Here is a 25,484-nt window from a genome sequence, read left to right as displayed (position 1 = left end):
AAAAAAAAAAGAACTACTGATACACACATCAATATGGATGAGTTTCAAAAATATGTTGAATGAGAAACACCAGACACAAAATAATCATAGTGACTGATTCCATTTATAAGAAGTCCAAGAAGAGAAAAATAAATCTATGGTGATAGAAAGCAGAAATAATTGCCTCTAATTGTAAAAGAGCATGATGAAATTTCAGCTGTAGTTAAAATATTCTAAAGTATTTTTACTTGAAGAGCTTTAAAAGGAGTTCAGAAAAATTGGGTTCTTCAAATAAAAGACACTGTAGTTTTGAAAACAAAACCTCACAAGTTTACCAAGATTAAATTTAATCTTTTTTAGGGTGAGATAAACAGCAATTTCTTCATACAATTATTCTATCTTCAAAGTATCATACATCTGCCAAATTCAGTATTGCAAAAATTAGAGATGACTTTTTCCTAAAGGGTAAGCAACTTAACAGAAAAGACTCAAGGCTTTATTTATTTTGGAGATTAGTGTTAAACAGTATATTCCCTTACTGTTTTCTTTTGTTTGGGTTTTATTTATCTCATGAGGCAAAGGGCTTGTTTTTTCCTTTGTTTTTTCATTAGTATATGATGCTTTAGTCATTTGGCAGCAAGACAAGGGATCAAGAGCTTTCTCAAAATTAGAGACCTCATCCCAACCCCATAGATGCTTGGGAAGAATTATCAAGGTTGTTCTTTGTTCTATCACATTGTCTTACTCTTGATAAGTAAAAGCCCTCCTTTGCAATTGCTAAGAGATCATGAAGAAGTACCGGTGGATCCTATTTTAATTATAGTAATCTTCTTTATAGCTTCTTTTTGTGGTTTTCTACCAGAAACATTATAATCTCCCACTAAGGGGGCATTTGGAGTTCCGCAGGAGCACTTTTTGGTTGTCATGGCGACAGAGTAGCGCTACCAGTATTTCATAGTGGGGACCAGACTCAATATCCTAGAAGGTACAGAATAGTCCTATATAGTAAAAGATTGTTCCAACCAATGTCAGTAGTACCTCTCTTAGTGTGCTTGGGCTACTATAACAAAATACCGTAGATTGAGTGGTTTAAACAACAGGGATTTATTGTCCTATAGTTCTAGAAGTTGGAAGTCTGAGATCAGGGTGCCAGCATGGTTTGATTCTGGTGAGAGCCCGCTTCCTGGCTTGTGGGCGGCTGCCTTCTTGCAGTGTCCTCACATGGTGGAGAGACAGAGAAAGAGGTGTGGAGGGATGAGAGGGGGCGGAGAAAGAGAGAGAGATTAAAGGGGTGGGTGGAGGAGAGACAGAGAGAGAGAGAGAGAGAGAGAGAAAACTCTGTGTCTCACTAATTCTATCAGATTAGGGCCCACCCTATGACCTCATCTAACCTTAATTACTTCCTTACTAGAGATACAATGAAATTGGTAGCTAGGGCTTCAGCATATAACCTTGGAGGGACACAATTCAGTGCATAACACATCCCTACTGAGAACAGTAAACATTAGTCTGCTCCAGCTTAAGTTTATACCAAGACGTTAAAATTGACATTATTGGTTCTGTTAAAATGAAAATTATGCCTTCAGAATGAATTTAAACTCCTGATCATGATGTATAGGCTCTGCATACCTGGCCCTAAACTACCTAAACTATCTTTCCAGCCTCACTTCTGTCCATTTCCCTCAATTACTCACTCTTTCCCAAATCTCATTCTTATTTTCACTCCCCTGCCCTTGCCCTGCTTCTCTCTCACCCTGGAATGTTCTTCTCTTTTCAGTCTGGCTAGGAAGGGTCTACCCATCTTTAAATGACCTGACTCACATGGTTTTCTTTTTGTAACTTTTTCTCACCACATCACTACTGTCAGAATCCATTAATTTCTTCTTTGGAGTGTGCTGAAATTATTTACAGCTTGTCTCTTCTAACAGTTTGACTTTTATATCTCCAGCATCTTAGAGGAGAGGTATGTGCTGAACAAATAGTTCTTAGATTGCCTTAAAGTTTACTTGATGTTCATTGTGTTATCATTTAGTTTTTTTTATTATCATTTAGTTTTATCTACTTTTCAACTCTTCCATATTTCTCTTTTTTTACCTTGACTTCCTGTTATAGGAAATGATGATTTAGCACCAAAACCACCCTCACGACTTCATTTCTTCTCCACTCATTATTCTTATTATTATAAAACAACCTTTTATAAGGTGATTAGTCATTGTTTATAATAATGATGCCTGTATAATAATGAATAATTATTAAATCCCATTTTTTGTTTTTCTTATATAGTCTGATTACCAAATAAGTCTTCTATCTGATTCATACTTGGTCCTTGTCTTGGACAAGACACATTATGTCTTGTCCTCACCATGAAAATTTCAATAATGCTAGGCAAATCTTCTCTTTTTTTAAACATTTTTTTTAATTTTTAAAATTTTTTTCAAATCTTCTCTGAATACTGCAGAAAGCCCCCTTATTCACAGGTTCACTTTCTACTGTTTCAGTTACCCAGGGGCAACTACATTCTGGAAGCAGATGATTCTCCGTCTGACGTATCATCAGAAGGTCAATAGTAGCCTAACATTATGTCACGCCTACATCATTCACTTTACTTCATCTCCTCACATAGTCATTTTGTCAACTGGCTCATCACAAGACGGGTGAGTCCAGTACAACAAGATATTTTGAGAGAGAGAGAGAAGCTAAGTTTATATAACTTTTATTACAGTATACTGTTATCATTGTTCTATTTAATTATTAGTTATTGCTATTAATTGCTTACTGTGCAAAATTTATAAATTAAATTTCATCAGAGGTATGTATGTATAGAGAAATACATTGTATATATAGGGTTTGTACTATCCACAGTTTCAGGCATCCCCTGGGGGGTCTTGGAATGTAACACCCAAGGATAAAGGGAAACTGTACACATTTTTACTTTCTCAAAGTCACCAATGATCCATTTATTGATGGCAGAAATTCCCAATCACATGCATGTGAAACAAAGAAGCTAAATTTATTGCTTACTAAGCAATTGAGAGCTATTTCTTATATATCTTAGTCTCTCTGTATAAAGCAAAACTTGGTATCATAGTTTCAGGAACCATGGTGTTCAAGGATTGGCAGACTTTCTAAAGTGGGAGTGTTTAGAGATTGGCTGACTTTCAGCTGTGAAGTTAGGGATTAGCTGACTTTCAGAGCAGTTCCTGGAGTGATGCCGTTACTGATTGGCTGACCTTCAGAAGCATGTGGCTATCACTAATTGATTAGTATGGGTTTAATACTTGTTCTGTGGTTACTTGTTCACTACTTTGGACTCAGACCAAGGAACGATCTTTTAATCTTCGTTTTCAAATTAGGAAGCAAGATCTTTCCAGTTAGGGCATGCATCAGAATCACCTAGAGTGCCTGTTAAAACACAGACTGCTGGGCACCACCCAAAATGTATTATGTAATAGGTCTAGAATTGTACCTTAGAGTACACATTTCTAACAGGTTCCCAGGTGTTGCTGCTGCTGGGGAAGAGATCACACTTTGAGAACCATTGAGTTAGAGAACGAAAATGTCACAAAAGTAAACAGGTATTAGAGTTGGCCAGGTTTAAGAACTATTAAGTGGTGGTAACCTACAAGATCAACTGGATTACAGTTGGATGGAGGAGTTTAGGCAATGGACAGAGAGGCCTGAGCAAGGCTAACCATGGGGACTTCCTCAGGTGCCCTTGGATGGCAGAGTCTAAGAACTATTCGTGTGAAGTATCTGCCAGAGGCATAAAAAGGATAGTGTTCCCTCTCCTCCTTCTACACAATGCATGACTGCCTCTTGTTTCTAAATTGTCAGCTAGACAAAAGAAGTCACTTTACCGTAATTTGTTTTCCTTTTTGTAAACATAAAATACCTAAATAAAACAGGATTTTAATCTCCCCTTTCTTCTAGTGTATGTTCATAAATTTTGTCATTGCTAATTAGCACATTCATTTAAGGTACTGGATACTTTATACATCTGAGCGGGCAATTTAATGCCTTAAGGAAAAGAAGATTCCCCAAGGGGGGAAAAATGTGCATCATCAGTTCCTAACACATGGAAGATATATGTTGAAAAATCAAGGTCCATGCCCAAAAGTGCAATATATTTTTTGTCCTAAATCTGTTCCAGCACAAGAAATATGATTCCAACTAGATTGAAGATTTTTCTTCTCCTAAGAAATGTGATAGTTGCCAAACTAGTGATGGAGTTTCCAGAATTCTTCTCTCAATATTTAACAGATGAATTTATTGGATGGAAAAGTAAGAGCAAATCTGAGTTTCTTTGGAAGAATGCCCAAACTCAGCAATGGTGATATCAATAAGTGTCACGTGGAGGCATGTATAAAAGACAGGAAAAGAGTGAAGCAAACACAAAACCACCAAAAAGGCAGCAGAGTAGAGCATATCTAACCTTGATGGAATACTGGAGTCAGGCTATGAGCCTTACCAATCCATCAACATTGCTTGGTGCTCATCAGGGTATCCATAAGGAATGAGCATCCTCACTGAAATAATGAATGTTTGAGAACACAGCATGTTGTCCTTTCTGTTCTCTATAATGCCTAGGACAGCTCTTACCCCCCACAATGGAGGTCCTCTCTACAGAGAGTTACTGACCACCCATTTTTGGAAAGTACCAAGAGCTTCAAGAGAAGTTTCCAAAAATCAGAGACTGTAAATCTCTATATTTTGAAATGATAGAATCTTTCATAATGGTGGGGGGATGCAAAGATTGGGCACAGAAATTTATGCTTCTCCCTACTTTTAATTCCAAGCATCTCATAGTTAATGGTTCTTCCCAAGTTCGTTTTCTGTGCCTATTTCTGCCCACCTAATAGAGTGAATCATTTACCAAATGTGCAAATTTTCAGCCAGAATAACATCTATTTTAACAATATTTTATTTTCAGTTTTTCTCATGATGAGCAACCATTCTGTAGGTAGTAGGATGTGTGTGTGTGTGTGTGTGTGTGTGTGTGTGTGTGTGTGGTTTATTATTTTTTTTAATGAATCTCATGGACAACTCCAGGCGGCCCATAATGGCACAGATATTCTGTACATGCACATTTGTATACTTTTTTTCTTTTCACTGAGAAATATGCTGGACTGGTCTGACTTTATTGATTCAACAAGTATATCTGTGCACCCACCCTGTCCCAGGCACCATTCTTGGGGCTGCACTTCCTAAGTGAATCAAGTCTGTGGTTGACTGCGAGTGTGGTCTCCTGTTTCCTCACTAGCTCCTTAAACCTAACATCACACAATAAGAGTTATATTTCCTCATTCTAAAATAAACAGGGGTTTGGGGCACCTAGGTGGCTCAGTTAGGTAAGTGTCTGCCTTAAGGTCAGGTCAGGATCCCATGGTTCTGGGATCAAGTCCCCCATAGGGCTCTCTTCTCAACAGAGAATCTGCTTCCCCCTCTCCCTCTACCGCTCACCCTACTCTCTCTCTCTCTCTCTCTCAATCAAATAAATAAAATAAATAAAATTAAAAAAATAAACAGGGGATTTGTTTAAAAATGTAAACAACATTAAACAAGGCACATGGTCATTTACACTTTTCTGCCTCAACTCAGGAATATATATACTTTTCAAGAAATATATTTTGGCTAAGGAAAGATGAAAAGCCCAGGATATAAAGGGTGAGGAGAAAAGCAGGTAAGTCGGGTAGAATGGAGACATATAAGCCTCATTTCTTTCCTACTCAGAGCCTTCGCCACAGGGCTTCATCTTGGATACATTTTCCATAGCTTTGCTTCTCAAAGTGTAGTCCCTTAGCAAATGCTTATCAAAGTCACCTGCGACCACTGATCTAGATACACAGAGTACAAAGTATGATAGGCAAGTAAAAAATGTACATGTGCTTGACTGCCGCCACCACCCCTCACAAACCCAGCACTTTCTTAGGCCCTCCAGTGAACAGTTCTGGTTGCTGAAAACGTACCAGTCACTATGCTAAGAGGCACAGCAGAACAAAACACATACATTTGTCTCTGCAAGTCTATATTTTAATGGAGAAGATAGATGTGGAAAATAGTCATTTCAGTATTTTGTGATGAGTGCTATAAAAAAAATAAGAATATGCCAATGTAGCAGGACATAATTGGGGCACCTAACCTAGTTTGGGGAGAGCTGTGAAGGAAGACAAGGAGGAATTAGCCAGGAGGAAGGAATTTAAGGCTAAGAATGGTAACATCACTTGAGGCAGAAGGGATGGCATATATGAAGGTCCATAGTGAGAATGGGTGTGCAATAATAAGAATATATTGGTTTTTGCCCCCAGTTCCTGCTAACAGTTGGACTTTGATCCTGGTTTCTGACACACAGATTTTAAAACCCTACTAATTTCCTGAGTAATGGGGGTGATAGGAGCATCTTACACAAATCCTTTAGAATTTTCTGGGTGATAGAGGTATCTTTAGTTCTAATAAAGCAACTCTTAGTGGGCTCCTGGATGGAGCCAGAAGGACCAGTCATGACAAGAAGCTCAAAACTATCAGCCCCACCTGCCATTGTCAGAAGAGGAAAACGGGGCTAGAGATGGAGTTTATAATGGATCATGCCTACATGATGAAGCCTCCGTGAAAAACCCTAAAATACAGGATGGGCCATGCCTCAACCTATTTAGAATGCAACTACTGGATACACAGATGTTTGGAACTTGATAATCATAATAAACCCACTTTGCAAAAAAATCTCTGTACTTTATAATTTTAAGGTCTCAAAGAAATTAAAAGCTATTCTATTATGTCGAAGGGAAGGCTGTTACCCCTTTGCTCTTTTGACTGCACTACTCTCCAGTCTCCTTGGTCATCTAAAAGGTCTTCGGCTTTTTTTTTTTTTTAAAGGTTTTTATTTATTTATTCATGAGAGACACACAAAGAGAGAGAGGCAGAGACATAGTGGATCCCAGACCCCAGGATCACGCCCTGGGCCAAAGGCATATGCTCAACCGCTGAGCCACCCAGGCATCCCCTAAAAGGTCTTCAGCTTTTTTTAATGCAAAGACATCTGTATCCCTGGAGAACTGTAATAAAAGCCAGCTGAGTTCGGTCAGCCTGGCCCCCACCAGGGACTGTTCGCCCTCCTACATTTCTTCTCCCTCACCCCCTCCTCCCCTTGCTCCCCCTCCTCCCACCCCTCCTCCTTGTATTTTGGACAACCGTGTATCTTCCCTAAAGATGAAGCAGAACCTTATTAAGTAAAAGTAGAGTCTATGAAAAAGTATCTCCTGGTAGGAAACAGCAATTTCACCTGTTATTTTAAAAGAAGGAATTTGGTATTAACAATTATTCACTAGAGAAAAAGAACTGCTAACTGAAAAAGAGAACACTAAGGCAAGATGTAGAAACAACTGCTGGAAGCAGCTCTCACTCCTTAAAATAAAGAGAAACCGCAAAGGGAAGAGGTTGGAATTATTAACAGGTAGGCCCTTGGAGGAGGGATTCCTCTGAGGTGGGGGTGCCACTCCACTAGTGCTGGGAGTGTTGGGAACACTGCAAACTGGATTTAACTGAAGCCACTGGAACTGTTGTTGCTGAGATTAAAGAGTTTTGCTGCGTTACATTCACTGCAAAGAGAGCTGAAAGGAAGCCCACAGGAAGCAAAAAAGGAGAAAAATCCCGATTTCCTGCTCTAACCTGGCTGTTCCCTGCAGTACCCCCTGCTGGCAAAGCCAAGCATGGACTCGGAGGGTAAAGCAGAAATGTGGGCTTAGGTCCCAGGCACAGCAGCCGAAAGAAGCAGATATTTAATTTGAGAGATAATAAATGACACTTTTCTATTTTTTTGTAAAAAAGAAGGTCCTTGGAGGAAAAAAATGACTATAACTTCTGAATTACAAATCAACATTAGTGTCCAGAAACAGAAAAAATAAAGCATCAACTACAAGTACAACAGATTTTATGAGTTAGCCACCACTTGTACAAGCTACAGTAAATGATGATATGACTCAATTTTTCAGAGATGATGAATCTTACTTTCAGCCGAATGTGGTAGATTTGATTACTGATTCCAATTGCTTCCTTCCCCATAATAGAATCATATAGCCATACCCCTGCCTGGCTTTATGGCGGGCCAAATGTACCCTTCTAGCTCTTGATTTTGTGCTCTGGTGTGTGACTTGCTTTAATCAAAGAGAGATTAAGTAATGTGACTAGGGCAGAAATGAGCTTGCACAACTGAGCTTCTGTCCTTTGATGATCTACTGTGAGATGAACATGTCCCCAGTGTAGATGGTGCCCTTTCAACCTTGGCTCCAGAAGATAGATGGTTCATACCATATGCTCTGGGTTACCCCTGGTCTAAGAAAGAGGAGAGGCACATGGGACAATCCTGAACTCAGCTGGAAGCCTGGAGTCCAGCCTAATCTAGTTAAGTAACATCCAATCTACAGGTCCATCAATATAGGAAGAAAATCTGTTATGTTAAGCCTTTGGGTTTTGGAGTTTGTTATGCAGCATTATTGTGGCAATAGCTGACTCAAACATTAGGTTTCCCAGGCTTTATTGACATATCAGTAGATCTAATCAGGAAGCAGAAAACACTCTGGTAATTTAATAGAGAGAAATTTAATGCAGAGAATTGATTATATTCTATCATTCGATAAAAAAGGCTAAGAAGTCAACCAGGGGACATCGAGACAAGTGGAGATTGGTAATAATAAGGAACTGTTTCTACCCTAGAGTGGAGGGAAAAAGAGAAGAAGGCTGAGGATCACCCAGTGGAAACGAAACCTTGACAGCCTTTTGGATGGCAACTGGAAGCCATCAAAGATACATAATCACTGCCAGAGATAACACCTGAAGCACAGAGCGAAGAGGAGAAATAGCCTGGTTTTTCCCTTATTTCCACCCTGTAATTTCCTTCCAGTGCCTCTCATTGGCCAGAGGCCCCCAGAACCCAGATGATGATGCTTGAGAAATGGAGCTTGCAGGAGACCACATATCATCCAGAGCTGAACGAGGGAAGGGCAATGAATGGACCTATTGGAGATCGTCTAATCAACAATAATGTTTAACATTTTTTGACCACAGGACAGTCAGTCTTATAGAGTCCCTTTCTTCCAGAAATTTCTAGTATGCTCTCCAGAATGCTTACATGCACTAATTGGCTGACAAGTTAGACTCAGGCCCCAGCAGTTTCACAGTGGTTTCACTTCAAGCTAGAACTCTGTTTCAGAGGCCATGCCTGCTATGCCACCATGTCCCTGGAACTCCACAATGCCCTGATGTTGACAGGATAAGAATGCAGCAGAGCTGATATAATACCACCATTCTTTAAGATCAGAGATCCACATTACTGATTTTAAGAAATGAAAAGGAGCACATTACTTTCATTTTTAACTGAAAGAAGAGGAGGTTCCAGGGCTAGACTGTGTGAACCTTAAAGCATCATAGCACAATGATAAAGCTTTGTCCACTCCCATATGTTATTTCTCCCAGAGTATACAACTTATGTCAACGATGACTAGTGTCAAATGAACTTTCCTACCACTTACCAAACCATTGACAGAAATAAGACCACCCTTTAATATTTAGGGGTTGTGTGTGCTTCATATTTTTTTTCACTTATAATGAGTTCCCTAATGACCTTTTCTATGATATGACCTTAGAGCACCCCAAATTATTAGAAATGCTTATACATGAGTAAACCTCCAAAATTAAAATTTTGGATAGTATTTAAATATTTTTCCAGAAGTCTGCTTAATCCAACTGTAAATTGGTAGAAGCAATAGCTAATGGAGTGGGGATGACCACATTCACTAGCCAGAGCATCTGGGCCTCAGCTCCTTTCCAAATGAGTTACCTTACTCTGCTAGAGGTTCAAGCTAGAGGGAATCTAGAGGTTTCATTTAATGGTGTCAATTTAGATTTGAGAAAACCGAAGTTCAGAAACATAAAATCATTTGCCCGAGGCACAAGGTTAGCTAGTGAGATGTGAATAGGTATCCAAATAAGCCAGATAAGATACAAACTAAGGAAGACTCAGTGGGGCAGGCAAAAGCACAGGAATGGAATGCTGTAAAAGAAAATAAGACCAGGGAGAAAGTTGCTTAATTTAAAGAAATAAAGTCAGAAAACTATATATATATATATATATATATATATATATATATATATATATATATATAGCTACCTATCTATCCACCTACCTATCTACTTATATTTAGGCTATGACGAAGGAGCTCTATTCTCTTCAAGAGCTAGATCATGTCTCTTCTTAATTCCTCTCCTGAGTTGTAGAATTACTCAATTCATATTTTCCCAAACTAAATTTAAAAAAATCTCAATGTATGTGGAAATAATATAGATAATATTATTATTAATAATAGTCTGTGTTTAGCAGAGCAGAACACAAAGCAAAAGAGACAGCATGGACTCCTACATTAAGTAATGAGATATCAGTGGCTCCTCTACTATCCAGAGAAGTGGTCTCTCCTTAAACAATTCATCTTGCCTCCCTGTGTCTGTTTCCCCATCTCTAGAAGAATGTGATTAACTCCATGAGACCCCATCCTTCTCATGGAAATGCTGCTAGAATCATGTTGAGCATGAGATGCTTTTTCACTCTTAGGATTGACATAATACCTAAAGAAAAAGAAATTAGTTGTGGAAATACAGATGATTGTTTTAGATACATATAATTTTAATAATCAGAAAATTAAAAGAAATAAACACCTGGTCTTATAGGAGTTTGAGATAATAATCATTCTTCCTGTCTTCTTTGAGCCCAAATCGAATCATAGATAAAGGGGTTTTAAAGAATTTTATTAGTATAAATAAATAATCTGATTAGTACTAGTAAAACTATATTGAAGAAAAAGCTTGCACTTGAAGCCAATGTAGGCTTCTGGATACTCTTCCCTCGCCCTTCATATACGCAAAAACTTCAAACTTGCAGAATAGACCCTTCACCCCATGAAGTGCTGGAGGATCCTGGCTTGCTTCATCCCTTTTGAATGCAGAGGGTTCTATTAACAGAGACAAAGGAAGGAGGCCATAGACACCTGCAACCTTTTACACATTAATTCTACCCAACAGCAGACAGCTAGATGCTCCACCCTCATCATCATAGCAAACAGATAAACACCACCCCTCCTTTTATGGGAGGGGGCCAGAAAAAGAAAAAACAAAAATACTTCTTCCTCTTACCTCAAACAGGCTGGAGATGTCTATTTTATTGGCTAGGAAGAATAAGAATCAAGGGAGAGAATGTTTCCTCACTGCCCCAACGACTCTGGCAAGGAGGGAAATGGCTAAAAGTGTCCAGTGTGCTACTTTTAGCTGTGCCCCTGCAGCTGCTGGGACCTGGCACCCGAGTGAATAGTGGAATGGGAGCAATGGAAATGATGTTTGTGTCTGCCTGGGCTTAGGCTGACCCAACCAACCAAGGGATGATGGGACTATAAAATCAAGCAGAAGAAAACCAGTTGACCAAATATTAGATGTCCAGAGAGTCTTCATTTCTTATATGGTTAACTGGAATTTGGGGTTTGGAAATAGTCTTTTTTCCTCTTTTGATAGATAAGAGGGTGGATCTTCACAATATTCAGGAGGAAGCAGCTGCATATTTTGGCAACCATTTAGAGGAAAAGAGTGAATATATGAAATATTACTGCAAAAGTATAAGGGAGAAATTTGAGTAGACAGCCAAGAAAAAAAGTGAGGAGTGGAAAACAGTAAATTTAGGAGATTTCCATCTGATGCAGTTTCTCAAAGATGGTGTACTTAAAAAAAAAGAAAGAAAGAAAGAAAAAGGAGCAAGGAGAGGAGGATGGAAGCAAAGGCTTGGATCAGTGAGCACCAAATTGAAGAAAAACTTTCCTGAGAGACACTTAAAAAGTAATCAGAGAAACAAGTTAAAGACCCAGAAAGGGCAGTTTGTCTGGAGCTTGAAATGGAAAGAATCACAAAGAGATTCCCCTACTACATCAAACTCTCACTGGACCGAGAAATCTGCTGTGCTAATAGCTCTGAACCAATTGCTTTGCATGAGATCTGGGCTGGTCTAAATGACTTTGTCAAACTTCAATTTCCCATTTTAAACACAGAACAAATAATGATTTGGAGGTGTATATAGCATTAGACCTATCAAATTAACTCCTTGCAAAGAAGCCAAGTAAGTTAATAGACTCGGGAGTAAAGGCTGGATTAGCCACTTCTGTAACGTACCTCTTTCCCGCCCTGCCCTTCTCACCTTCAAAATGCCCTCTGCTTGCAGCTCCTAAGTCATCCCTGGAGAATGCTGTGTCACCATTCCACTTTTCTTCTCCCCTATGCGGATCTCTATTGACAGACCCAGCAGGGCTACAGAGAATTCACTGTTGATATAAATTTAAAGTTTCTGTGACTTCAGATTACTCTCCGTTCTACACTGAAACTGACCTCTCATCAGACTTGGATAAAAGGTGCACCATTCTTAGGTAATCAAGTGGTATATTTTGCTGAAAGCAACTTTAAAAACTGTCCTAGGGATCTAACATTCAGATCAAATAAAATCCCAGCTGATAAAAGCAACAATCATTAAAGGGTACTGATATTGCACTCTGTTCGAGTAAGGGGTCATTTAATCAAGCCTTAAATATCTGATTTTCTAAATGATACCATCTGAACCAGATCTTCCTCTGCAAATCAGCCAGGTGGAGGGACAGCGAGAAGTGTTTGTCAAAATATTGTGGACTGTCTTCTAGTCAACGGAAAGAAACTACAATTCAAATGAGAGTCCTCTAACTTCCACAAACTTTGTGAACTGATTTCATAAACTTCATCTCATGGTGGCACTGGTATCACTACTTTCATTTCAAATGTGCATGACTTAAAGAGATTATGTCACTCATTCAGGTTCACATCACTGTTACATGGCAAATCCAGACTCCAGGCTCTCGGCTATTTAACTCTAAACCCCCTCCCATTCCTGAGTTCTTACACAGTTGTCCTAATGGACTTTTTTTCCTCTTTGGGCCATAGCTCTGGATCTCATTTCATGGGCCCTCCCAGAGAGAGAAGTCAGCACCCATTGAGAGAACAGACCCTCCTCTGTGGAACTGGAAGGACTCAATTAGGTCCAGTGGACAACACATCTAAGACATTATGATAGCTGCAGGATGGGAAGCAGAGAATTTGGAATAGAAACACAAATATAAGTATGACATGTCTCTGATCCTTTGTAACAGTTTTCCTTCCTATGAAGTCTTTTCAGCACCTTCCTTCCTGGATTGACTCCTCCCACTGGAGGTCCTCACTACCAGGGATGTCTTCCGCCACTGCACCTCTAATGTTTCATTACACTTAGAGTCTCTTTCACAAAGAAGAATTCAGCAGTTGGTCCTCCTTAAAGGGCAGGAGGAGAGGAAAAATTTTCAAATGAAATCAACACTCATTTTCTCCCCATATTTGACTGTCCACTCCTTAAGAGCAGGAAATGCACCTGTACTGAGTATTTAACACATGGTCTGGAGCAGAATGAATTACTCAATGAATTAATTAGTCTAGTAGTGGAGAGAGATATTTAAACAACTAAGTAAGAAACAGGACAGGTTAAATTAAGGGCCAACTCAACTGATAAGATTTTTCCTAATAGGGGTTCCGCTAAAAAAAAAATAATCCTTAAACAACCCAAAAAACATTGAAACATTAAAAAGAAGGATCCATGAAACATGCAGCATAACATGATCTTTTTACCTTTTTCACAGTGTCTTCTAAAAGCATCCGCAGACATCATAATATACATGCCCAATGTTCTCCAACTGGAAATTGCAGGCACGGTGTATGACATTCACTGTAATAATATCTGTTTTTCTGACCCGTTCCCTTTGTCTTCTGCTATGCACTTCACATGCGAGGAGACTACATCTGGGAAGTGCCTCATAAGAGGGATTAAACACGGTCTCTTATACATAGTAAGGTTAATGGCTTCTATTTGTTGAGTGCCTGCTATGGCCGGGGCACACACCAGATTCCCTATAGATTGATTTTATTTAATCCTCACAAATGTCCTGATGAAGTGACTATTAGGTTCCACATTTCCCAGACAAGATTTCTGGGACCAGGTTACATAATTTTCCCTAAACTCCATGGTAACAGGAGGCAGAGTAAGGACATGAACTTTGGTTTATCTGACTTCAGAGTCAGAACCCTTAAACACTCATCTAAGCTCAGCAGCCTTAGAATTATTTTGCGGGAAACACTGATCAAGTTCTTCATTTCCAGAGAAAAAGGACCCTCCTCATAAGGGGCCCTGCTGCTCTGAGCTGCCCTTATAGGGTCAAGTTGCAACTCTAATATGCAATTCCAGCCCAGCTCAGCTGCCTCCAGGAGCAACAACCTCCCAGGGATATAGCTGGGAAGAAAGTTGGGTGTGAAATGAAGTCAGACTTTATTTTGTGGGGTAATTTGCTACATCAGAGAAGCATTTTGTACCAGCAACAGAACAGAGCAACACTGAATCCCAGGATTCTCAAGAGGAAGCATTTCTCCTTCTCACCAGTTGCAAATTCTCGACTCTACTCCAGCGCAGGCATGTAAATAATTAGAGTAACTAGAATCAAACTCAGAGCCTCTGGGGAGGGAATTCACGAGCTCTGTGCAAAGTGGTTTATAAATGTCGAGTTATTATTTCTTAAAATGAGTTAGGCAGGTGTTTATCCACACTTTTTTATAGACCAAAATGATTTCATACTCTCAAATCTTTCTCTTGTGGACTGGAAATGGTTACAGGCTGTCTCTAAAGGAGAAACTGAATGCATAAAAGCGCATGTGTGTTAGGGCTGGAAGGAGCCTCCGAGCTCAGCTAGCCTGAGCACCATCAACTGAGGCCTGGAGAGCTGGGAATTGGCCTCAGGACACATCCTGGGCTCATCAGTAGATGAGCTCAGGGCCTGGAACCCGCATCTGCCTATTCTCAGTCCAGGATGACTTTTATAAAACCCCAGGGGAAGCTATGTGAATTCAGAGAGGCCAGAGTCAGAGTGTCATGTAATGACTTGGAAGGCTCATACCAAGTCAATGTGCCCCCAATATATCTTTAAAAGTAAATGCAAAGACTTTTATATAAATAGTACAGATTGATCTTTTTTTAAGTAGAGAGATAATTTTAAAATGAATAGATGGGGGGAAATGACACAATTACCTTATCACCTAGAGGCAGTCACCGATTAAACCTTGGTATCTATGCCTCTGGATGTTTCTATGCTTACATGTGCTTATAAATGGATTCTTTATACACATGGGGCCACACATAAACACTGTCTGATAATTGGCTTAGTAGCATATTTCAAACATCTTTTCAAGCAGATGTGTCTTCATCTATGTTATTTTTATGGCTGACTAGCATTCCATGGCATGGTAACTCCATAATTTATTACTCCAGTTCCCTAATGTGAGACCTTAACTTTTTTTTCACTAATAGAAGCAGCGGAAACATGGTGTGATGACTGAATGGGTTCAGCCCCATCCAGTGGTGTGGCCTTACAGCTGTGTCAGCATGGACAAGCTACTATCCTCCCCAAACCTTTTCCTCAACCAGCAGTCACACCTCTCACAAGGGTTGTTTGGCGTCTCAGAGGAGGGAGCTCACATAGGAAGTGCTTAACACATGTTAGTGACTTTCCTTGTTCCTATTTAGTTGGATGATGTTATTATTACTAACAACTCTTCCACAAAAAATCTTTTGAGCTAAAGTTTTGTGCCCACCCTTAATTATTTCTTGAGACTGAGTCTTAGAAATTGTATTATTAAATCAAAAAATGTTTACAGATTCTTCACATTTATTGCCAAGTTGCCCTCTTAAAAGACTTGCCAGGTTACTGTCCTCTGAAAAGAAACAAGAGTGCTCATTATGCCACACATTCTCCACAACTGGCATTAATGATTCTTTTTAAATCATCCTTGCCAAATCGAGTGTTGATAAAGACATGTCGTTATTGTTTTTATGCTATTTCTCTGTACGTCAGGAAGATCAATCGTTTCCATCTTTGCTTTGGCCATTTACATCTCTTCTTCCCCCTCCTCCTTCTTTTTGGACTTGTCTCTGGCAGTTTTATCTCTCTGAAATTGTTCGTGAAGTCCATTTAGCAGCTGCTTTAACCCTTTGGGTAGGAAAAGAAAAAAGGTCCACTAGACTATATGAGCACCATGAGGACAGGGTTGGAGACTGTTTTCTTTGCTGTTCTCACTCTCCATAGAGTCTGGATGTGAAATGGCCCCAATGGACATTGATGGGATGACTGATGATTGAATGGGTGTTGGATGACAGGTTGGGGGGAGGCCACAAGAATGCTCCCTAGAGCTGCCCTGCAGCAATTGTCATAACAGAAGTCCCCAGGCTTGCCAAGCCCTCTCTTCAATCAAATAAAGATTCCCAGACTCAGGCTATACCTCAAGTGAGACCCTCACTACTACTGGAATCTCTTTCCCACCTCATCCCATCTTCTTGTCACAAGGCTGTGCATGTTACCAAGCATGCTGGAAACTCCATTCACTGTATCTGAGGAGGAGAGCCTGGGTACGCAGTAGGCATTCATCAAATAGATGATATTACCTTTGATTTTCATCAATACACCTGTATTGTGTACGTACCAAGTGAGAGAACTAGGCTTTAGGAGAAACAAATACATGAGAAATGTAGGGGGAGGAACAGGGAGTGCTATCGCTATCCAGCAACAGGAGTTCTTTCAGACCTTCCAGATGTTACAGGAGCCGGGCAGGTAAGTATTGTGGTGACACTGCCACCATCGAGGGTGAGGGAGCATACCCTAATGAGGGCGGTCACTTCTCAGCTCTAGCCAATTCCTGCCAGAGCAAGAACATGGATTTAGAGCTGCTAAAACCTATCTGGAATGTTATGTGAAACCACCTGACTGAATGTTGGTTTAGTTTTCTCACATTACGTAGGTCCAACAACAGGTTAGAGCTGGTCCATATGGGAGTTCTGCTCAGGAAGCAGACAGCTCATAGGAAATAAAGCAGCCACACTGCAAATGAGGGACACAGGTGGCAAAGGGCAGCGGCACAAGGGAGGGAGCAGTGCTTGTGGAGAGGCAGCTGTACGCAGAGGTGAGACATGAACTTCATTTTGCAGGGCGGTGTTCAGATAGGCTGAAAGGACTATTTGAATGGACCCTGAATGAACTTCTCGATCTTTCACTAGCAAAGAACTGGTGTGCAGGACATAAAGGCAGAGTCGGGGCAGAGCACATTAGGGGAAGTGGATAAACAATCCATTGTGAGCACCCACAGGGCTCCATAGATTCAGCAAGACAGTAGGGAACTAGTTTGGAGAAGATGGCAATCCCAAGTCTCCACCAGATTGAGTCCTCTCCGACCTTCACAGCATTACAGATACAACTCGTACCCTACATTTTCCCCCTGAAAGTTACCCAGGACACCAGCGGTTTGGGACACCCACAGGCAGATGCGTTGTGGCAGCCCTAACTAGCCTCACAAAAACCAGAAGACTCGTGAGCCTGACATTGCAGAATTTCTACTGGCAGATTCCCATTTTTCAAGCTGCTGCCCATCCTTTTTCTCTTTAAACAGCAGACTCATGTATGATGTTCTATTTTTCCATTTGAAAATGCTCCAGCCGAACACTTGCATGGTTACCATGGCAACTATCAGGTAGCATCGTCTTGTGCCCGAAGCTGAGACTGCCAGCAAGAAAGCCAATGCAGTAGTATATTGTTTCTTCCTGGACTAATCTTCTAAACTGTAGCCTATAGTGTTCCCATAATATATTCGATCAGAAGCTTGAGTGGTTTATTGAATTTAATGTGCCATGGCTCTCCTTTGACTGAGCAATCCATTCAGTAGTGGGCCTTTATTTTGAATTTTCTCTTTGGCAATAGTACGTGCAGGGCCTACCGTGGTGTATGTTTTGTGATTTCTAAGATTCTAAGAGAGGAAATGGATTTGCACACACAGACTCTGTCTTTTTAATCTCACACTAGTTGAAGAATTGTTCATCTTATTCTGACTGGACCCAAGTGGGCTATTTGCCAAACATCTGATTTCTAGATACTGTATATATCACCAGGGTAGAGCTAATACATTTCTGTGATTAGTGAACACTATAAGGAGGCTGAGAAGGAAAAGCCAGCTGGCTCAGCCAGACAGTGGCTATCAATTCTAAACCCTTCATGATACCCCCCTCCACCTATGTCCTTATAGAGAGGGTCCATGCCTCCGCAGCCTCCCTGGGCAAGGAAGGTAAGGTAAGAAGAAGATAGGGGTATGTTTACCATGGAACGGGGCAACCAGTAGCATACCATGAATAGTAGTGTTCTTTGGGATCAATAAAATGAGAGGTTTGATTGCTTCACAAAGTTTCAGAGTAAACTGGAGACTGGAAGAGAGCAGGGGATTTTAAGGAATTGTACACCAGTGCATGGACCTTTAAATGTTTGAGAGAAGTGTGGGTGAACCCTGGAATCCTTTCGTGGGCTCTGCTTCTTTGAATGTGAAAGCACTCAGGATAGAGCCTGGACTGCATAGGTCATAGCTTAGTACACATTACAATTTTTTAGTTGGAAATCTAACTTTTCCTAATAATTTAATTAATAATCATATCAGACCACTGCCTAGTTACAAACTATTTAACATTAGGCTTTTCATTCAATGGGTGTCAGTTGGACACCTCCTGTGTTTTGATTTTTTTAAATCAGACCATAGGCACATACATATCTTCGATCCAAGCATGACCCTGTTTGGTAATTTACTTATCTATATGTTTGTTTACTTATTAATAACTTACGGACACCCATGAAGCTATCAGGCTCTATTAAGAGTTCTAGATGTTATCAAAGATGAGGAAAATGGATCACTCCTCTCAAAAAACCTCTAATTTGGTATAATAAGCTGATAATGGATCCCAAAGACATATCCAAATTCTACCCCTTGAAACCTGTAAATATCACCTTATTTAGAAAAAGGGTCTTTGTAGATATGATTAAGATAAGGATATAGTAATAAGTAGATTATCCTGGATCCTTTGGGTGGACCCTAAATGCCATCAAACGTGTCCTTAGAGAGAGACACAGATCTGACCCACGCAGACAGAAGACCATGTGAAGACAGAGGCAAAGATGAAAGTGATGTGGCCATAAGCCAATGAACACCAAGAAATTCCATCAGGCATCAGAAGCTGGAAGAGGCATGGGACAGATTCTCCCCCAGAGCCAGAGGGAAAGCAGCTCTGGAGACCTCTTGACTTCAGACTTCTGGTCTCCAGAACCCTGAGATAATATGTTTCTGTTGTCTTAAGTCACCAAGTTTGCAGTAATTTGTTATGGCAACCCTAGGAATCTAATACATTTGGTATGATAGTGAGGCGCACATATGAGCAGTGGCAGTGGCAGCAACTAGAAGAGCTGGCACTTAGTGAACACCTTCTCTGCTCATCTTTTTATCTGCATTCTCTTTTTTTAATTCTCCAAACAGTACTGTCAATCAGGTACTATAATCACCTCCATTTTGTATATGAGCTAAACGAGTCTCAGTGTGTTAGAAAACTTTCCCAAAGTCCTAAACCTAACTAGTGGCATTCAGGAAATTCAAATACAGGATTCCCCACTGCTATCCAAAAGTAGAGCATTCCCATGAAGTTTCAACCTTTCATCTGCCAGAATGGTGTAAAGTGAAGAGTATCGCCCACTTTCTGAAAATTCATGTTAGGCCATTTGCTTTCACAGAAGATCTACGTTTGTACCTGTTTTCACCAACTGAAAGAAATCCCAAAAGGATTTTCACTTTTACAAAAACAGCCCTAACCATATTAGTGTAGGTATTTTGGAAAAGGGAAGTGATAAATTGCAAACTTTTGGTAAGTGGGGGATACCTTATTAAGAACTGACAAGCACACCATCTAAGTCATGATTGAAACATATGCACACCCTGAACTCTAAAGTGCAGATCACCCATGTGTGCTGAAATTAAAATAGTTTCTTTCTAGATTTTCTAGAAGAAAAATTCTAGGTAGTTTAATGGAAGCTTCACTTTTCTCTATACTTTGGGCTTTTATGTCACTGGTATTCTAAACCATACCGCATCTGTCTAATAAGAAAATTGCTATTTGCCTAACACAAAAATGTGTAAAATGCCTTCAGGAAACATGGGATAGACCAGTTTTGCTGACGCAGAGCTATTTGCATCAGAGAGTCACAAGGGAGGTAAACAGAACCTTGGTCCAAGCCAGATTGTAGAGGACACCAGAACTCCCATCTAAGGGTTCTGAACTTGATCTTGTCATTGGGAGTTGGTGGAGGTGACTATGAAAAGACAATCAAACTAATGGTGACTAATGGTTATTGGTGACTTCAAACTTACAAAGTTTGAGGTAAGGATAATGGTAGACTGCAGGTACTTAAGAAAGAACAGGGAGTGTGGAAATGGAAGCAGACAGGATAAACTCCTCATTGGAAGTGTCGGGCAGTGGAAGAAAGGAGACAAACAGAATGGAGAGCGAGGGGGCAGGTGGGTGTCTGGGCATCAGCAGATCAAGTCTCTTCCCTATAAGAGAGACTGAGTGGGCCTGGAGCAAAAAGAGACTGGAAAGGAAGCCAGGGATTTTTTTTTAACTGAAGTATAATTGACACACAATGCTACGTTAGTTTCAGATGCGCAACATAGTGATTCCACAAGTCTATACATTATGCTATGCTCACCACAAGTGTAGCTCCCATCTGTCACCATACAAAGCTATTACAGTATCATGGACTATATTCCCCAGGCTGTACCTTTCATCCTCGTGTCTTATTCTTTCCATAACTGGAGGCCTACAACTCCCACTCCCCTTTACCCATTTTTGCCCATCCCTCCACTCCTTCTCCTTGGAAACCAGTGATTTTTTAAAGCCCCAGGGTAAGAGAAGAGGCTCTTCGTAGATTCCAAAACAAATGGATTAAACCCAGTTCAGTAATTCTCAGAGTGTTCCAAGAAGGCACTGGAGTGTGTGAGGTCCTTTAAAAGTCTAAAGTCAAATTTCAGAGACGCGAATGCTCTAATAATGTCTGTTCTTTAGTTCTTGCACGAATCAGCATCTTCATTAAAAACATTTTTCTAATATTTAAGTAGCTGAGAAAAGATACTACGTTTCTTTCTCACCTTGGCCCAACTCTGGTCCTGTGATGCCCAGCGCAGAGACTGTGTTTAATGTGTGAGCTGAAGGAATGAAGGGTGCCTAACAGTATGACTCTACCATATAAATTCTGTGACCTTGGGCGAGTTACCTAAGCTGGTTTCTTGGTCTCTAACATGCAGATAATAATGCCCAAGTCACAGAAGTGTTGTGAGCATTAACAGAGATGAAGAATGTAAAGGCGCTAGCATGGTAACTGATGCACCATAGATGAAGAACTACCAAGATGTCGAGACCATGTTTTGAGAAGCCATGTAACAGAGTTGTCAGGAGAGAAACTGCCAATCAAGCACACTTGACTTCAATCCAGTTCAGTTGCTTACTGTCTGTATGACTGTGGACAATTTACTTAACCTTCTTAAAACTAATCATTCATTTATAAAGTGTGAGCAATAATATTTACTTTATTAAGGACGTTGTGAGGAATGCATTTTATATGTAGAGCTGACCTCTCTCTTCTTTTTCATTAATATGCAAATTTTAAAATAATATTTCACTTTTAAATGGAAAAAGTTGAAATCTCCAATAAAAATTGTTTGTATGAATTTTTTTTTTCAAAATGAATAGTTCTATAATTTCTTCTTCATTTTCCCTAGTTTAAGAGATAAACTAGGGAATATCCCTATGCATTGGTGAATTTAATATCCCCCCTTCCCTAGATTAAAAGTGTCCACAACCTCTCCATTCTGAATGGGGTAGAACTTTACAAATTTACATGTAGGCATAATAACATGAAACCCCATAATGTTCCTTATTCTAGTCTCTCTCTGGTTGGATTCAATACTTCAAGGTATATGAAATGAAAAAGGTTCACACTTTCTATCCCCCAGATGATGTGAGACAAATGGGAAGGATAACAAGTAAGATCTGAGAAGATTTTGGAATGCAGATTCTCACAGTTCACACAGCCTCTGGGTGCCAGTCCACAATACCACTTCTAGATGGTTATTGAAGACATGAACATGAAAATATAACAATTAGATGTGACACTTCAGAGTCTATAATCCCATAAGGTTCTGTTTGATTAAAAACGGTCCATGTGGAAACTTTCAAAACCTGAAATTAGTTTCAATATATGAGGAACTCTTCTCACACATAATACTAATGGACAAACGAGCTTGATACCAGGCCTTGGAAATAGTCAAAGGAAGTACATTGATTACAATGCTCTAAATAATAAATTGGAAACAGCCATGTATTCCAACTTTTGCTCCATAGCGTGCATAATGATTAAATGTCCATGGAGATAATTAAAACAAGGTGACTGACATATAGGGGCTCAAGGTCTAATGGGGGAGACAGACATGTAAGCATTCAATATAACTGCTATCATAGAGACATGGACAGTGGGTCATGAGGGGACATAGTCTGAGGAGAACAAAGTGCTTAAACTAGATTGACAGATTTAGTAAAACATTTAATTATTTGCCTTTTAATTCACTAGCTGCAGAATGAGAAAGGCAGTTGGTGGAGCTCAATTTTCAGCTAAATATTAAGGTCTAATTTCACGTTCTTCCTTTTAAGATACCCATCTCTTCTGCCTCTGATTGGAAATTGAGGTCTTGATGCTATAATGCATCGAAAAATCTATTGAAAAATAAACTTGAAAACTAAGAAACACAGACAACCTATTGTTTATTTAATCTATGCTGAACCAAAGTATTGATTTGAGTGGTGAATTGTTGCTTCATTTGTTTCTCATTAACTTGGTAGGTAGGTACACTGGTTACAAACTAAGTGAATTCAGAAACAGCAAAAGGCCCAAGAAAATAAATCTATCAAGAATTGCAAGAAGACTGATGTTACTAGAAAGGAGGAAAGCGTCGTTAAATGGAAATTTCAAAGCTTTCAGTACTGTTGCTTAAAAAAAAAAATCAAGGTTTGGATGTATTTTTAAAGTCTTTCAACTGAAAAGCTCAGAAATTGGTTCTAGTCCTGCCTCTGACTTCGTTTAGGTCTGGACAAGTCACCACCACCCTCGGTGTTAGTTTCCTAAAGCCTCTAAAGTAAGGAGTTTGTATTAACCAGAACTCTTTTGGACATAAGTAAAAGAAATGCAATTCAACCTGGCTTCATTTTTAAAAAGGGAGGATTTCATTGATTTAGGCAACTAAAAAAAGGTGAACCAGCTTCAAGAATAGCTTTAAATCATGTCAGCAGCACAGTATACCTCTCTATTAGTACTAATTTTTAGCATGTTGGCTTCATCCTCACATGTGTTCTTCCTCTATGATGACAAAGTTGCTCCTCACATATTCAGCTTCATTTCCTAAAAACTTAAAGCCCAGCAGAAAACAATTTGTCCTTCACCATAATTCCAGGAAAAGTCCCAGAATTGAGTTTCACTGGATTTAATTGACTTCAGGCACATCCCATCACTTTGTGAGGGGAAATGCAGTGTTTCAACCGGTCAGACCTAGAGAAAATGCCTCTGGAGCCAGAGGTGGATCAGTTGGTACAAAGCTTGACAGTAAGGGAAGACTGATTTCGAAAGGAAAGCCAAGGATCAGGAATAGAATAAAGGGAAAATGGGAGTTTGGAAGACCCCAAACAACAGATACCCACTGTAGGATGAAATACATTGTTTCTAAGACCCCCTTTAGCCCCTAAAATTATGTCTCAAACCTTTCTTTTATTAGATAAGGACATTGTTACCAAGAAAGGTCCAGGGATTTGCCCACAACTCACAGCTAGTTCATGACAGAAACTGAACTCTGGTCTCTTAACTTGCAATCATGCATGTCACATCTTTTCAAGGGTTCTAACTCCAGGATCACAATGGACCGAACACCAAATGGTTCACAAAGCATGAACCCTACCACTTCAGGAGAGTGTCATAGTGAAGATCATGCCCTGTATTGGTTCTGAAGATGCCATTAGGAACTGCTAATAACTCATGGCAGGTGCCATAGAAAACCTCTGCATTGCCTAATTTGATTGGTTGACCCTAGTTCGAACATGCTACCCATAGCACCTGTTTCTAGTCCAGCCGAACATGCTTTGTGTTCTCATTTTTAATGTCTAAGAAGAACACACTCGTGGTTACCATAGCAACTGTCTGGAGGCTACTTCTGTGTGGAGATGAGGTTGCCAACAACAATACTGCTTCTTTTTCTTGATCTAGACTAGCCCGGCGGGTGGACCCAGGCATGGGTGATTTTCTTTTTCAAGCTTCTCAGATGATAATGTACAGCCGGTGTTAGGAGTTCCAATATAACCCTTTAAATTATTATTAAGACAGGTTTGGCTGAGAGTTCAAATAGTTCACTCAATCACATGCCTCCTGTTTCACTTCAGAACTTCCCATAAGTGCATATCTGGTGACTTACTTAAAACTGCATTTTTTTTTCCTCTTCTCAAAGGAAAGGATCTTGTCCACTCTGGCACATTATGTGATTTCTGGCTTTCCAAGGTGCAAGCTCATGAATATTCTTAATTAGAACTGTGGTTTCTCCATCTCTTTCAAATTGGTCTATGTTGGAACTTAATTGCAACAAGGGACTAGGAACATCTGGCAGGTCTAACAGCCATGATCTGTGGTTCTGAATATACCGTATGAATTACCAGCAGAGTGGTGCGTCACTGAGATTGCTGATGCGCCGTGAAGATGTAGAGGAAGAAGGAAGCAAAGCAAATAATGACCTCTCAATTAAGTTTTCCAAAAGGCTCAGATGATTAACAGGCTACAGGCAAAGTTTACTCCTCAATTGAAAACATAAGCAACAACATAAAACAGGCACACCTGCCATCCCAATAACTTAGCCATGGTGAAAAGAAACATCTCATTTTTTTAAATTAGCAGGCTGTCCAATGTTTGGCAGCTCTTTTCCAAATGATTTTATTTTCCTTCCTTCATTAGTGTGAAGCTTGAAACAAGTTCTATTCAATTTCATATTATGGACTTGATTTATGTCAAAACATTGTACTGGTTATGACCTAGGCAGTGAGAGACATATTCAAGGGAATGTGGCTTGATATTTAAAATGTGGTCCCAGAAAACCGAGTGAGAAATATTTAGTGGAGAAATTCAGCCTTGTATTTGAGGCTTTAATGGAATAAATTTAAATTTTATGATTGAAAATCATGTGGAGTATCTTGGTAAATCATAATGGAGAGTGCATTCAGTAAACATTTATGGAACATATACTATTTGCAAACTCTTCAGACACCATAAGGGTTATAAAGATGAATGTTCTCGAGATGTTTACAATCCACAAGAGGGGATGAGAGAAACATTAATTGCTACAATGCTAGGCCATATGTGATAAAGTACAATAGTATTTTGAAGTAGGTAAACCTTGAACTTGGCAGGGAGAGCAAGAGTCAGGTAAAAGGACTAATTAACCGCAAA

The 25,484-nt window shown here is 39.8% G+C and overlaps 1 long non-coding RNA gene across 4 annotated transcripts in view; it reads left to right on the top strand.

Moving 5' to 3' along the window:
• The first annotated feature begins 1,027 nt into the window (after positions 1-1,027).
• The window catches only part of LOC112656645 (uncharacterized), a 50,560-nt gene continuing 26,103 nt past the window's right edge, over positions 1,028-25,484 (top strand). The window contains exons 1-2 of one of the 4 annotated variants that reach the window (XR_004812588.2): positions 1,028-1,223; positions 2,478-2,633. This is a non-coding gene — a long non-coding RNA (uncharacterized LOC112656645). The remainder of the gene's footprint in view (positions 1,224-2,477; positions 2,634-25,484) is intronic. The other 3 variants (XR_004812589.2, XR_003134545.3, XR_003134544.3) reach the window with 3 other exon arrangements.

The sequence above is a fragment of the Canis lupus genome, chromosome 37 (genome assembly GCF_003254725.2).
Source record: "Canis lupus dingo isolate Sandy chromosome 37, ASM325472v2, whole genome shotgun sequence".
In the NCBI taxonomy this organism is placed as follows: domain Eukaryota; kingdom Metazoa; phylum Chordata; class Mammalia; order Carnivora; family Canidae; genus Canis; species Canis lupus.
The sequence above is the reverse complement of the archived record's forward strand: the minus strand, read 5'-3'. Positions and strand labels throughout refer to the sequence as shown.